Consider the following 15347-nt stretch of genomic DNA (forward strand, 5'->3'; position numbering starts at 1 on the left):
TCTGTAATTATTTCTAGATCTGTCTGTATATATATTAAACATTCAATTATACTGACTCAGCCAGCACTATAAGGTTTTGCCTCCATGTTTATTTGTAACTTTTTTTCCTGAGAGTGAGAACCCTGACTTCTTTATCTACAATTTATTTGCTTGTTGAACCTTAGAATACTTAAAAAGTAGTTTCAGAATAGTTAAGTTGTACCCCTGTGAGAAAAATGGACCAACAAATGGAATTCGGGGCTCAAGTCCTTGTCTTGTCCTTAGCTTTACGGTATCTGCTCAAAGTACTACTTTCCATAGTAACTTAGTTCAGCTCCCTTTATTTCCCACTTTCTTCGTTGAGGTTATGTCATACGTTCGTGAAGCAGATTACTTGTCACACTGTGCACCCCACTTGAGGTCTCTTGACATCCCTGTTGGGTTTTTCACACCATAAAGTCCACTCTGCATGAGCTTTGACAAGTTTGTGATTATGTACCCACCATCTCCGTACTACCCAGAGCAGTCCCATCACCCTAAAAATTCCTCTTTGTACTCAGCCCCCACCCCACCCCACCTCACCCCTCACAACCACTTATCTGTTTTCCATTCCTATAATTTTGCTTTTCCTGGAATGTCAAGTAAATAGGTTGTGCAATTCATAGCTTTTTAAATCTGGCCTCTTGTAAGAGCAATGCAGAATGCATTTTAAATTCATGGTGTCGTGTGAATCAATAAGTAGCTCGTCCCTTCTGTTGCTGAGAACTTTGCTGGGTGGATGAATCAAGATGTGTTTATCATTTAACGGTCATGTGCAGGTTCTTCATAATAAACATAATTTGGTTTGCCGGGAGTCGGTTTGTTAACTAACTCATTTGGTAAGTGTACGTTTAATCTTATAAGAAAGACACTGCCACCCTGTCTTCCAAAATGATTGCAGTTTTGCACCCCGCCAGCGGTGAATAAGAGTTTCCGTTGCAGTGGTAGCTCTTTGTGGCTGAAATACTCATTTCCCTGAGGAAAAATGATGTTGAGCATCTCCGTCTCCATATGCTTACTTGCCACCCATATGCCTTCTTTGCTGAAGGGTCTGTGCAGATCAGTTGTCCGTATTTTAAAAATTGGGTTTTGCTGAGTTTTAAGAGTTCAGTATATTATTTTGAGTACAATTCCTTTGTCAGATGTGTTTTGCAAATATTTTCTTCCAATCTGACTTGTCTTTTCATTCTCTTAATAGTATCTGTTCAAGAATAAAAGTTTTTAATTTTCATGGTCTAGCTTTTTTTTTTTTTAATTTTTTTTTAACGTTTTATTTATTTTTGAGACAAGGAGAGACAGAGCATGAACAGGGGAGGGTCAGAGAGAGGGAGACACAGAATCTGAAACAGGCTCCAGGCTCTGAGCTGTCAGCACAGAGCCCGACGCGGGGCTCGAACTCATGGATCGCGAGATCATGACCTGAGCCGAAGTCGGCCGCTTAACCGACTAAGCCACCCAGGCGCCCCACTTTTTTTTTTTTTTTTTTAAGGGCTTGTGCTTTCTGTGCTGTTACCTAAAAACTCCTCATGAATGCTAAGTCATGCAGATGTTTCCTGTTTTCTTTTGAAAGTTTTATAGTCTTATGTGTAGGTCTTTGACCCCTGTTGAGCTCATTTTAATATATGGGGTGAGGTGTATGTCAAGGTTTGTTTTTGCACATGAACATCCAGTTCATAGAACACCATTTCTTGAGAAGACTTCTTCCCTCATTGACTTGCCATTACACCTTTATCAAAAGTAAGTTGATAGGTCTCTAGATTGGTCGTTGCCACAGGTAGAAATGGGGAGTGAGTGCAAATGGGCAGACAGCATCTTCCTGGAGTGCTGGAAATGTTACCAAAAAATAATTGCATTGTACACTTGAAACAAGTGAATTATACTATATGTAAGTCATACTTCAATAAAGCTGTTTTTAAAAAACCAGTTGACATTTGTGTGGGTGTGCTTCTGGGCTCTCTGTTCTGCTGCACTGATCAATGTCTGTCCTTCCAATGCCACACTGAAATTGGATAGTAGGAGTCTTCCCCAACTTTGTTCTTTTTTTTTTTTTTTAAATTGATTTTGGCTCTTTTAGTTCTTTGCCTTTCCATATAAATTTTAAACTCGGCTTGTGAGTGTCTACACACAAACTTGCAGGGGTTTATTCAAAGTGTTATTGAATCTATAAATCAAGCTGTGGAGAACGGACACCCTAATCAATATCTGTCCACTTATTTAGAACTTCTTTTTTGGTCACTGTTTTATAGGTTTCGGCAGACATGAACTACATCTTCTGTTAGATTTCTTCATAAGTACTTCATTTTTTTGTGCTGTTGGAAGTTTTTTAATATTTCAATTTGAAATCGTTCATTACTCATGTATAGGAATATGACTGACGTACATTTTGGGCTTGCCAAGGTCACTTAGCGAATTTTTTAATAGATTCTTGAAGATTTTCTACATAGATGATTATGTTGTCTATGAATAAAGACATTTTATTCTTTCTAATATGTATGCCTTTTATTTCTTTTTCTTGCATTATTTCACTGGCTTAAGACTACCAGTGTGATACTGAATAGGAATTGTGAGAACAGACATCCTTCCCTTGCTCCCCCATCTTAGGGGAAAGCATTCCATCTCTAGCTATTAAGTATGATGTTAGCTACAGATTTTTTTATTTTAAAAAGTTTTTTTAATGTGTATTTATTTTAGAGAGAGAAAATGAGCTTGGGAGGGGCAGACAGAGTGGGGGACAGGATCCAAAGTGGGCTCTGTGGGCAGTAGAGGGCCCGATAAAGGGCTCAGAACTCACAAACTGTGAGATCATGACCTGAGCCAAAGCCAAATGCTTAACCCACTGAGCCTCTCAGGCTCCCCTTAGCTATAGATTTTTAAATAGATGACCATTAGGTTAAAGAAGTTCCTTTCTAGTTCTACTTAGGTGTTTTTTTTTTTTTTTTTTTTTTTTAAATCATGAATAGATGTTGGATTTTATATGTTTTCACTATCATATGGTTTGTTTTTATTTAGACTCTCTATGGTGAATTCCACAGATTAATTTTTGAATCTTTAATCAGCCTTACATCCTTGGTATGAATTCAACTTGGTCACAATGGATTACCCTTTCTATCTATTGCTGGATTTGATTGGCTAATATTATTTTTATATCCATATTCCTGAAGGATGTTGTTTTGTGGTTTTGTATTAGTCTGATTTTGGTAGAATTTGCTAGTGAAACTACCTGGGCCTAAAGTTCTCTTCTTTGGAAGATTTTGAACTATAAGTTAAATTTCTTTAATAGATATATTCAGGTTAGCTATTTCTTTCTTTCTTGAGTTTTGGAAGTTTGTGTCTTTCAAGGAATTGGTCTATTTCATCTAAATTATTGAACTTATGGGCATTTATTATACATAGTAGAGGCATACCTTGTTTTATTGCTCTCCACTTGATTGTGCTTCACAGATAATTGCATTTTTTACAGAAGGAAGGTTTGTGGCAACTGTGTTAGGAAAGTATCGGCACTATTTTTCCAGTGGCATTTGCTCGCTTTGTGTCCCTGTGTCATATTCTGGTAATTGCCTCAGTATTTCAACCTTTTTATTATTATTATGTTTGTAATAGTGATCTGTGATCAGTGGTTACAAGTCACTGAAAGCTCAGATGATGGTTAGCAGTTTTTAGCAATAAAGCATTTTTTAATTAAAGATGTACATTTTTTTTAGACAATGCTATTACACAATTATGTATAATGACATACAGTATAACGTAAACATAACTTACATGCACTAAGAAACCAAAAGTTCATTTGACTTTATTGCATTCTCTTTGTTGCAGTGGTCTGGAAGCAAACCCGCAGTATCTCTGAAGTGTCCCTGCATTCCTATTGTCCTTTTAGTCTGTGGGATCAGATAAGAAAATGAAAAGATGAAGTGAGGTAGATTCCAAAGAGAAAATGTTTGAGAATTGTCCAGAGCAGATGAAAGATAGGAATCTGGAGATACAGGAATCCAATGCATATCAATAATGAATTTAGGAAACAATTCAATCACAAAAATACTTAGAAAAAATGTTAGCCTACAATTGTCCAGCAAAAATTATCTTTCAACAACAAGGGTGAAAAAGACCTATGTTTTAAAATATGTATTACTGAGTTTATTACTGGACTCAGCTCAAAAAAAAAAAAAAATCAAAGGAGAATTATTCTAGAAGGAATTCTTGCAATGTGAGGAAGGCTTCTCTGTGCAAGATGGTGATTAAAATGTTGATTAATCTCAATTTTTTCTGAATAAATATAAAAGTGTTTAATTTGGGAAAGGAAACAGGACAATAATCCCCAAAGATAATAACGTGTGAGTCAGGAGAAGTTTTACGTAGAGTTCACTCTATGCTCACTATACTTTTCAAATAGTAAATAATACTCTCACTTGCACGCCCAACACTGTACACTTACTAAGTGGCAAAATACTAGTTTTTAGGGATGGATCAGTGCATTAATTCCGGATATCATAGAGCTTACATTCTAGTTAGTGGGGATACACACTAAACAAAATAGGACAGCACATTAGAAGGTGGTAATTGCTATAGGAAAAAAGTCATGGTGAGAAGGATGGGAAACACCAAGGAATGGGAATGTTTTTCATCAGTAACTGGTCAGAGAAGACCTCAATGAGAGGGAGACATTTAAATGCAGACTTAATGAGAATGTGAGCCATGTGGCCATCTGGGAGAGAGTCTTGAGGGAGAGGAAACTACCGGTGCAAAGGCTCTCAGGTAAGAGCATGCGTATCATGTCCAAGGAACTTGAGGAAATGTGATAAGACTGGGTAAGGAAACTAGGGTGGTTGTCGGATAAATCTGGTAGCAGAAAAGACCAGAAGGTTTGGTATCTTATTGGCCATTGTAAGCACTTGGACTAAAGTGTGAAATCATTAGGTTTTGAGCAGAAAGGCACACAATTTGGCCTTTTATTGTTAACTCTGGCTAGTTGAGAATAAAAGGGGCAAGTATGAAATTTGAGTATATGCAACAATGTATGTGTGATGTATTGATTGCTTCTGTGAAGATGGTTCATGGAAGTAGCTAGAAATGCTTTGGATTCTGCATGATAAAATATGAGTAACACTAAGGGAATAGAGTCTATAACTTTGAAATTGGTAGAAGGGAAATATGGAACAGGGAAATAAGGAAAAAGGTTGTGGGGGGGGGGGAGTGGGATAGAGAAGGAAAAGCAGGTCAAATAAAAAGCAGAAATATGGTGAAACAGCCCAAATTCATGGAATCACAGTGCACATAAATTGACTAAATTTGCAAACTTAAAAAAAAAAAGAACAACCAAATTGTTAGGTTGAATTCTATCCCATATCCCCCAAACCTGTCAACTTGATGTTTACAGGAGACACCCTAAAAACACGAAAGGGTTAAAAGTGAAATAATGGAAAAGATAGACAAGGAAACTAGGTACCAAAAGAAACCTGATATTTACATAAGACAAAGTAGACCTTAAGCTAAAAAGCATTATTGGGGATGGACAGCTTATCAGTCAGGGCCCCAAATGAAGGCAGATGACACATTAAAATCAGGACCATTTAAGGAGAATTCTTTTATAAAAGGGTTAACTGCTGATATTAACGAGTTAGAAAATAAAAAATACAAACAGGAAGCCCACTGCCAAAAGATAAATTAGATTAATCATAAGAAAGAAGAAACCAAAGTAGCATTAGGAATTAAAAAGGGGTCATCACCATAGATCTGGTAGAGTTTAAAAAAGTACAAGAATATATGACAATTGGGGTGCCTGGGTGGCTCAGTTGGTTAAGTGACTCTTGATTTTGGTTCAGATCATGATCTCAGGTTCATGGGTTTGAGCCCGTGTTGGACTCCACTCTGACAGCATGGAGCTTGCTTGGGATTTTTTCTCTTCCCTACCCTCTCCCTCCCCACCCCCCCATCTTGCTCTCTCTGTCTCTCTCAAAATAAATAAAACTTAAAAAAAAATGTATGACAGTTTATGCTGGTAAATTTGAAAGCATTGACAAAATTATAAAAAGTATAACTTAGTAAAATTGTGATTCAGGAAGAAACCAAAAGTCTGAATAGTCCTGTAACTGTTAAATCGGTAATTTAAAATCTTACGAAGAAAACACCTAATCTAAATAATTTTATAGATATGTTCTACCAAACTTTCAAAGAATAGATAATTTCAACTTAGGCAAATTCTTCTGTTAAGTAAAAAGGAGAGAAGACTCATTCTATGAAGCTAGTATAACTTTCAGGGGAAATTCAGAGAAGCGTGGGCCAAGAAAGGCCAACTACAGTCTAATCTCACCCATGAATGTAGTTGCAAAATTGTAAGCAAAATATTTAGCAAATTGTACCCCTGTGAAATTTACAAAATATAGCAAGTTGAACATATTCCAGGAATGTAGGGCTCATTTAACAAATCCATTAATACAATTCATGTCACTAAAGTTAAAATATATCTATATGATCATATTAATAGATGCGGAAAATGATTTTGATAAAATGCAACACCCAATTGAAGAAAAAAAGACAATGATATTTTTAGCAAATTAGGAGAAAGGAACTTCCTCAATCTGATGTACTACTAGAAACCTACAACAAACAGCATTTTAATGGTGAAGTGTTAGAAGCATTGCCTTTGAATCTAGCAACTAGGATACCCATAATTCCTACCTTTATTAAATCATATATGGGAGGTTCTAGCAGTGAAGAAAAAAAAAAAAGATTTGGAAAGAATGAAAGAAAAAGCCATTATCCAGAGATAATATAATTTTATATAGGAAACAAATTAACCTGGTGGATTATTAGAAATAATAAGTACAACATGGGTAGATGTATAATCACAGATCAAAATTAATTGCATCTCTATTCACCAGGAATAAACAAAAATTAAATATCTTAAAAGATACTATATAGCAAAGGCATAAAAGTTCCTAGCAACGAGGTTGTAAGAATTTATGCAGCACTTCTGTGGAGAATTTCATTTGTCTATGAGAGTTTATTTAGAAAATAGAAGCCACATTAATTATTTTATTTTCATTAAAAAATTTTTTTTTAATGTTTACTTATTTGGGGTGGGGGGAAGGGCAGAGAGAGATGGAGACAGAATCCGAAGCAGGTGCTAGGCTCCATGCTGTCAGCACTGAGCCCATGGCGGGGCTCCCAACCCACAAACTGTGAAATCATGACCTGAGCCAAAGTCAGACACTTAACTGACTGAGCCACCCAGGTGCCTCAAGAAGCCGCACTAATTATTTTAATAGAGATAAGTAAGATAGAAGGAATCAGTGGAAAAGTTTTGGGGGAAAAAAGGAAAACTGAGATAACACAGTTAATAACTGCAGGAACTCTAGCACCCCCAGGTCTGAAGTAAACCTGGAAAGAGGTTAGCGTTACCAGAACCTAGACGCATGGAGGAGGAGCCCTCCGGAGTCAGGAAGCTGACCACTAAGGAGAAGGCGCCACCCCCAGGAGCTGGGAGGAGGTCCCTGGTGATACTAAGACTCAGACTCTTAGGACCGGGCACAGCCTGGCCGAGGGAGAGAAGCTGGAAACTGGAACTTATGTTGCCTGTTGTGTGGTAGTGATTCAGTTTACCCTCGGTGGTTAACCAGAGTTACTTGGCCAGTTCAGTGACCAACCCCCCCACCCCCACCCCAACGTTTGGTTACCTGTTCTTTCAATGACATGAGAAATCCAATGTGGCCAGGTGGCAGCCTCCACTACCAGTTTAGTGGAGGCTTTGTGGTGCTCCCTGGAGGAAGCATTCCTCCTTGGGGAGCCTAAAATCTGCAAATGGCTTATTAGCATAGTAGCGAAGGAAGCCATGCCTGTCTCCCCTCCTTGACTCCGGAGACCACCTTCTTTGCAGCTGGACAGCTCTACGAAGGGAGATTGGAGGGCTGCATCTCTGTGCCTGCTGCATTTGCTATACAAAAACCTCTTTTAAGAAAAAAAAAAGGCAAGCTAGAGAAGAAAAATGGGCAAAATATATGAATAGGCAGTTCATAGGAAAAGAAACAGAATAGCTCACAAAAATTAAAACACATCAATTCCTAATTAAACACAAACTAATACTACTGTGAGGTAGCATTTTGCACCCAACCAACACACGGGCAAAAATGAAAAAGATGGTAATCCCCAGTGTTCGTGAAGGTCTAAGGCAGCACGCGTAGTATTAGCTGGAAGGTAAATTATTGTAACTTTCTTTGGAGGGAAATTTGAATATATCAAAATACACTATGCTTTTTGATACATTATGACCCCTGGACATATTATTTTTAGACATACTTGGACATATGTGTAGGAGGATATGCACTGCGGTTTTGGTTATAGTAGCAAAAAAAAAAAAAAATTAACTAAAAAAAATGGCGGGTGGCTAGGTGGGTTAAGTGTCTGACTTCCGCTCAGGTCATAGTCTCACCGTTTGTGAGTTTGAGCCCCGGGTCGGGTTCTGCGCTGCCATTGAGAAGCCTGCTTGGGATTCTCTTTCTTCCTCTCTCTCTCTGCCCCTCCCTGCTCCTCTCTCTCAAAGAAAAAAAAAAAACCTTAAAATTTTTTAAAAAAGGGAATATCTGCCATTATCTGAAAAGATTGTTAAATTCCTTCCTCTCTTTGCCAAATACGTATTTGTTGTGAGGCAAGATGTTCCTCATATACTTTAACCAAAATAATGTCTCATGACAGGTGAAATCACAAGCACATGAGAATCCAGTTGCCCTTAGTAACCAGACATTAAAGAGATTTGCAAGGACATACAGCAATGCTAATTTTCTCACTAAAGTACTTTTCCTTTGGAAAACACAGTTATTTTTCATTCAATATGTTGCTTATGTAAACATGCAATGGATTTATTATTTTATTTTTAGCTGAATTTAAAAAATGCTCAGACTTTTTCGGTTTTAATTTCTATTGAATAGCAATAGATACAAATATAATCCATTCAAGCAAAAGCTCTTTGCAGACCTCAATAAGTTTTAATATTATAAAGGAGCCCTGAGACCAAAATGATTACAGCTGCTGACCTAGACTATTCCAACTGTGGCAGCAATTAGGGGTATACACGTATTTTAAAATCGCCATCAGCCATGGCCTATACAATCGCTTAAACTTTTATACTATTTTTATTAAAAAAAATTGTTTTTAATGTTTCTTTTTGAGAGAGAGAGAGAAACAGAGTGTGAGTGGTGGAGGAGCAGAGAGAGAGGGAGTCACAGAATCCGAAGCAGGCTCCAGGCTCTGAGCTGTCAGCACAGAGCCTGAAGTGGGGCTGGAACTCACGAACTGCGAGATCATGATCTGAGCCAAAGTCAGAGGCTTAACCGACTGGGCCACCCAGGCGCCCCTATATTATTTTTAGAAAGCTTTTTTTTTTTTAATTTTTTTTTCAACATTTATTCATTTTTGGGACAGAGAGAGACAGAGCATGAACGGGGGAGGGGCAGAGAGAGAGGGAGACACAGAATCGGAAATAGGCTCCAGGCTCCGAGCCATCAGCCCAGAGCCTGACGCGGGGCTCGAACTGCTGGACCGCGAGATTGTGACCTGGCTGAAGTCGGACGCTTAACCGACTGCGCCACCCAGGCGCCCCTAGAAAGCTTTTTAAGTCACAGGTTTTTTTTCTAATTAGGACACAATTCGCTTTCACTGTGGTAAATTGGAAAATGCAGGAAAGAATGAAGAAGACAATGTCAACCATAATCTCACTGCTCAGAGTTGAACACTGGGAGATTTTGGCGTGTTTCTTTGCAGGACTTCCCCCCCCCCCACACGGATACACAGACATAGACATAGGTAGACACCTGGAACTATCTGGAACCATCCTCTCCATTAAGCTTGGTCCCTTGTTTTTTCCATTTCACATTACGCGGTTAGGATTTTTTCATCTTAAATGTTCTCATCTCAAATGTATACTTTTCATGCCTGATGAGGGAGCCTAAGACAAGCTGACAGGTCACAAACACCACCCCCACCCCCCACTCCACCCCCAGGTGGCATATGTGATATTCCTCAGGCACTCCTGGCTGCCCAAGAACAAAGGAAAGGGGAAGAACAAATGGTGAACTGATAGAGCTCATAGTCCTGCAGGACCTAAGTCTCCATCACCCGTCCACAGTGATGTGGGAAACAAAGGCAGAAGGAAATAGAACTGGATTTCCTTATAACCTGCAGCCCATTGGCAAATACTTGAGGCTGGCCGAGTAAAATGTTTCTCTAGGAACTCCCTACTGTATTAATGCTAATGCTTTGCTAGAGGGAAAAACAACCCTTAACCTGACAATAGCGAGGCCTCTTATTCTGGGAGTCTTCTTTAGCATATGCAAGTCTTACTGGAAACTTCCCCTGGACTTTACCTCCCCCATCTCCACAGTATAAAACCAGTCTCTCTGCTGGGGCAGCTCTTCCTGCCCACGGGTCCTGTCCCCTGCTTCAATAAAATCACCTTTTTGCACCAAAGACATCTTCAGGAATTCTTTCTTGGTCCTTGTCTCTGGACCTCATGAACCCCGCTGTCACCCTCCAAAACCTTATTAATGCTCAACTTCCCTCATCGATACACGGCAACTTCAGTCATTTGTCAAAAAAAAAAAAAACCCACGAAGATCAAAAACTTAAGTGGTCCCTTAAGACCAACTAAATAAAAGTGACACTTATTTAAAATAAAGCCCATGAACAATTAGCTTGTTTTCTCGATTCAAAAATCTCCCAATGAAAGTATGGTGAACTTCTGTCTTTAGTAAATCTTAAGAGGCCCGTTCTTGGGCCCAAATCATCAGGACCGTGATTTTTCGCTTGGTGCAGGAGAAAAAGGACAGAACTTTGTAAAATGCCAAGTCTGCTTTAAGATGTTTTGTTGCTTCGTATGTTTCGCCCAAGAGAGAAAACAACAAATGCTTTCCACTCTCCAAGCAGGCATCTACTTACTTCTTAAGCAGGATTGTGCAGTAGAAGTTTGTCTTCAGACCATTGTTGCCGTTTTTTGGACACTATTGTAAATCCAGAATGCCAAAGGGGGCACAGTTGCCCGATTAAACTTTTCTTTCAACTTGATCTCTCAGTGATTTTCTTGCTGGTGTTTGAAAAGTCACCGTCCATGCCCCTGGAGTGCTGGCATTAGGACCCCGGCAGAGTGCTGATGTTTCGGTTTAAAGTCCGGTAGGATGCTGGGGCCTTGAACGGCTGGAGTACTTTGAATCTCCTCTGCAGGCTTTTTCTATCCAGTGGGTGGCAGTGTTTCACTATTTATTCCTCCTTGCTCTTAGGGAATTCTCAACTTGAAAGAGGAAGGCACGTATTTTCTTTTCACAAGAGTAAACAGGAGCCTATTGTTGGCCCCCTCCCCGCCCCCCAGTCCTGTTAACTGTTGTTCACCTGGGGAAATGTTCTGAGAACGTCAGGACTTACTGTCCTAGGTTGATTATGAGTATATTTCCGAGGGAAAGCATCTTCTGCTGGAGTACCTGTGTGTAGGATGACACAGAAACATTTCAAAAAGCCACTTGAATGTGTTTGAGTGATAATGATTGAGGTGGGTGGTCATGGCCCCTTCTTCCTTCCTTTGTTCTAGGAATCACCCCTCCCCAACACAGCCATGCAGGGGCATCTAATCCAGCTCACCATCACAGATGGGGCAGAGAAGGGTGGGTTTGGAACTCAGAGACAATAGTTTATTTATTTATTCTGAGAGAAAGAGAGAGCTGGGGAGGGGCAGAGAGAGAATCCCAAGCAGGCTCTGCATTGTGAGCGCAGAGCCCAATGCAGGGCTCGAACTCACAAACCGTGAGATCATGACCTGAGCCGAAATCAAGAGTCGGATGCTTAACAGACTGAGCCACCCAGGCGCCCCCAGGGACAATAGTTCAATAGTCAGCCTGGTGTCTGTGGTGGAGGAATGTTACTGAGTCTGAAAAACTGACACTTGATCGGTTTTTATGCATCTAATAAAATGTTCCATGCGTGTTGGATGTCTATTGCTATGTAATAATTACCACAGACTTTGTGGCTTAAAACAACATCCAGTTCCGTGGATCTGAAGTCCGTGCGCGGCATAACTGGGTTCTCTTCGCAGAGTCGTCTAAGGCTAACATCAAGGTGTCCTGACAGCTGCTTGTCATCCAGAGCTGAGCATCTTCTGGGCGCGTATATTTGTGGCAGAATCCAGACCCTTACGGTCCTGGTTTCCTTGCTGACAGTCTTGCCGGGAGCTCTTTTCAGTCCTAAAGGCTGTCTGCATTCCCTGACATGTGTCCCCTCTATCTCCAAAGTCGTGGAGAATCTTCCTTGTGTTGAATCCGCAGTGTGACTCTCCCTGACTTCTCTGTATCTGGTCTCTAGAGTCAGAGTTAAGGGCTCATGTGCTTAGGTCAGGCCACCCTCATATACTCCCCTTATTTGCCTTAATTAAATCTGCAAAGTCCCTTCATGGTGGCACCTACATGTAAGTGTTTGATTGCAGAACTGAGAGAATATATGTGACACCAGGGATGGGAATCTTGGGGGCCGTGTTTGAATTCTGCCCATCACAGCAGGTAACGGTTCAGGTGTTAGAAAGAAGCTATGCAAGCTCCCTGCTCGCAGCTCCAAGGAGGATGCTGGGCTGGGGACACACAACAAAGGAAGAAAGGCAGTGACAAGATCCCTTCCGGTGGCGATAAGTGCTCATGAAGGAAGTTAACCAGGAGGTGCTGGGAACCACTTTACAAGCGCTCTTTAGCCAAGGCCTCTCCGGGAGAGGTGGTGCTGAGCTGAGATACAAAGCGATGAGTTGAACCAGCAACACAAAGCTGGAGGAAAAGTCTTCCAGGTGGATGGAACAGTAAATGCAAAGGCGGGATTCTGAGGAATAGAAAGGGAGATCAAGGTGGCAGGTGGGTGACTCATTTTCTTGGTAGGTCTGTGCAGGTGGGCAGGGAAGCCTCCTCAGGCAGACCCAGGTGAGTCCCCGTTTCTACCGGCTCAGCTCTGGTCTATACATAACGGAGGGCTGGTCCTGCAGGTGAGGCCAGTTGGTCTCGTGGAGGAAGAAGCAGAGGGTTTCCCGAAGGCCCTTAAGGCAAGTAAGACCCTCCGGTTCCACGGGACCAGAGAGCCCGAGAGCCATGAGAGTGTGCTCGCCCAGAAATCAGTAAGTGTTGCGCGTGATGCTCGCTGGTTGGACAGTTCATAGTACCTCCCCCACCCCCACCCCAAAGACAGCCTTAGAGGAGTTTAAAAGGATCTGAGCAAGTCAGGGGCAATGTATGAAAACCCTGGGGAAAAGAGACTTGAACCTGCATTCCGCACCCCTGCACCCTGGGCTCACCCCACCCCCGGGCTCCCCCTGTGGCACACAGTGACCCTGGGCTCAGTGTCAGGCACTGAAGGCTGCCCTTCCTCTTGTATTTGAACTTGTGTATTTGTGTGAAGTGAAGCCGTAGTGACATCTCTATTTGATGTCTTGGGTTTTTTTTGGTATAAATTAAAGGTGTGTTTTGGGCAGGAGTTACGTGAAAATGAGACAGATTTTGGTGCAAATAGCTTATCTGAGAGCTGATCCCTGGAGTCACATTGGGGGTGGGTGGGAAGGGAGAAAAGTCATTAAGGGGTCAGTCGATGAGAGGGTTAAGGCTGTGGACAATCAGGGCTCCATTCCAAAGGGGACCCTCTGGGAGATCAGGTAAGACACATCTGAGCAATGTCCCCTGTGGGGCGAGGAGCCTGGGGATGGCTTCTCTGACCGCTCTGGGGCTCTGACCCCATCTCTCACTGGTCAAGGGCCGCTCCTGTGGGGGTTAACTTCCTGGCGCCTTTGACCTGCCCTGCCAGGGGGCTGAGTATACGTCCCGGGTCAGTGTGATGCTTTAAGGCAGAGAGACACCTGTACGTGGGGCAGGAAGGCAGCAACACATAGGAGCTGAAGATGCAGGTGACCTTTGAGTCACAGCGGGGCTCACAACCCTGGGTAGGTAGCTGGGGAAATGTGTGCTGTGGTCTGGAGCGCCTTTGGCCAAGAGCTTCACGAGATGGGGGTATACTGGGCTATGGCTGCAAGCTGGCTCTCTCCTTGGCCTGCCCTTGGAGGGGTCAGCTGACCCCCATCCCCGTAGCCTAGCCCTGGGGAACTGGCAACTTTCAGCAAAAGTGACAGAAATCCAGGGAGGAAAGCAGAGGAGAGAGGGAGATGGTGTGTGCTGACATATCAACAGTGATACTGGCTACAGGCTCCTGTCGCGGATGTTCACTGGACTTGACTTCCTAGTCCTTGCAGCCCTTTTTTCATTCTCTGAGATATCCTAGCAGCCTTCTAGGGAGACCCATTTTTGGCATAGGCTTTTTTTCCTTATTTATTTATTTATTTATTTATTTATTTAATCCAAGTTAGTTAGCACATGGTGCAACAATGATTTCAGGAGTAGATTCCTTAATGCCCCTTCCCCATTTAGCCCATCCCCCCTCCCACAATCCCTCCAGCAACCCTCTGCTTGTTCTCTATATTTAAGAGTCTCTTACGTTTTGTCCCCCTCCTTGTTTTTATATTGTTTTTCCCTTCCCTTATGTTCATCTGTTTTGTCTCTTAAAGGCCTCATATGAGAGAAGTCCTATGATTTTTGTCTTTCTCCAACTAATTTCACTTAGCATAATACCCTCCGGTTCCATCCACGTAGTTGCGAATGGCAAGATTTCATTCTTTCTGATTGCCGAGTAATACTCCAATGTATATATATACCACATCTTCTTTATCCATTCATCCGTCGATGGACATTTGGGCTCTTTCCATACTTTGGCTACTTTGGCTATTGTGGATAGTGCTGCTATAAACATGGGGTGCATATGTCCCTTCGAAACAGCACACCTGTATCCCTTGGATGAATACCTACTAGTGCAATTGCTGGGTCGTAGGGTAGTTCTATTTTTAGTTTTTTGAGGAACCTCCATCCTGTTTCCAGAGTGGCTGCACCAGCTTGCATCGCCACCAACAATGCAGAAGAGATCCTCTTTCTCCACATCCTCGCCAACAACTGTTGTTGCCTGAGTCAATGTTAGCCATTCTGACAGGTGTTAGGTGGCATCTCATTGTGGTTTTGATTTGTATTTCCCTGATGATGAGTGATGTTGAGCATTTTTTCATGTGTCATTTTGGCCATTTGGATGTCTTTTTTGGAGAAGTGTCTATTCATATCTTTTGCCCATTTCTTCACTGGATTATTTGTTTTTGGGGTGTTGAGTTTGACAAGTTTTTTTTTTTAATTTTTTTAACGTTTTATTTATTTTTGAGACAGAGAGAGACAGAGCATGAACGGGGGAGGGGCAGAGAGAGGGGGAGACACAGAATGGAAGCAGGCTCCAGGCTC

At 41.5% G+C, this 15347-nt stretch overlaps 1 long non-coding RNA gene across 1 annotated transcript; it reads right to left on the reverse strand.

Annotated features, from left to right (window-relative positions):
- Positions 1-3658: 3658 nt before the first annotated feature.
- Positions 3659-11180, reverse strand: LOC109496198. Its single transcript, XR_002152110.2, has 2 exons — positions 10942-11180; positions 3659-3893 (listed from the first exon to the last, which is right to left on the reverse strand). It is a non-coding gene; the product is annotated as an uncharacterized LOC109496198 (long non-coding RNA).
- Between the last annotated feature and the right edge of the window lie 4167 nt (positions 11181-15347).

This window comes from Felis catus, chromosome F2, assembly GCF_018350175.1.
Source record: "Felis catus isolate Fca126 chromosome F2, F.catus_Fca126_mat1.0, whole genome shotgun sequence".
In the NCBI taxonomy this organism is placed as follows: Eukaryota; Metazoa; Chordata; class Mammalia; order Carnivora; family Felidae; genus Felis; species Felis catus.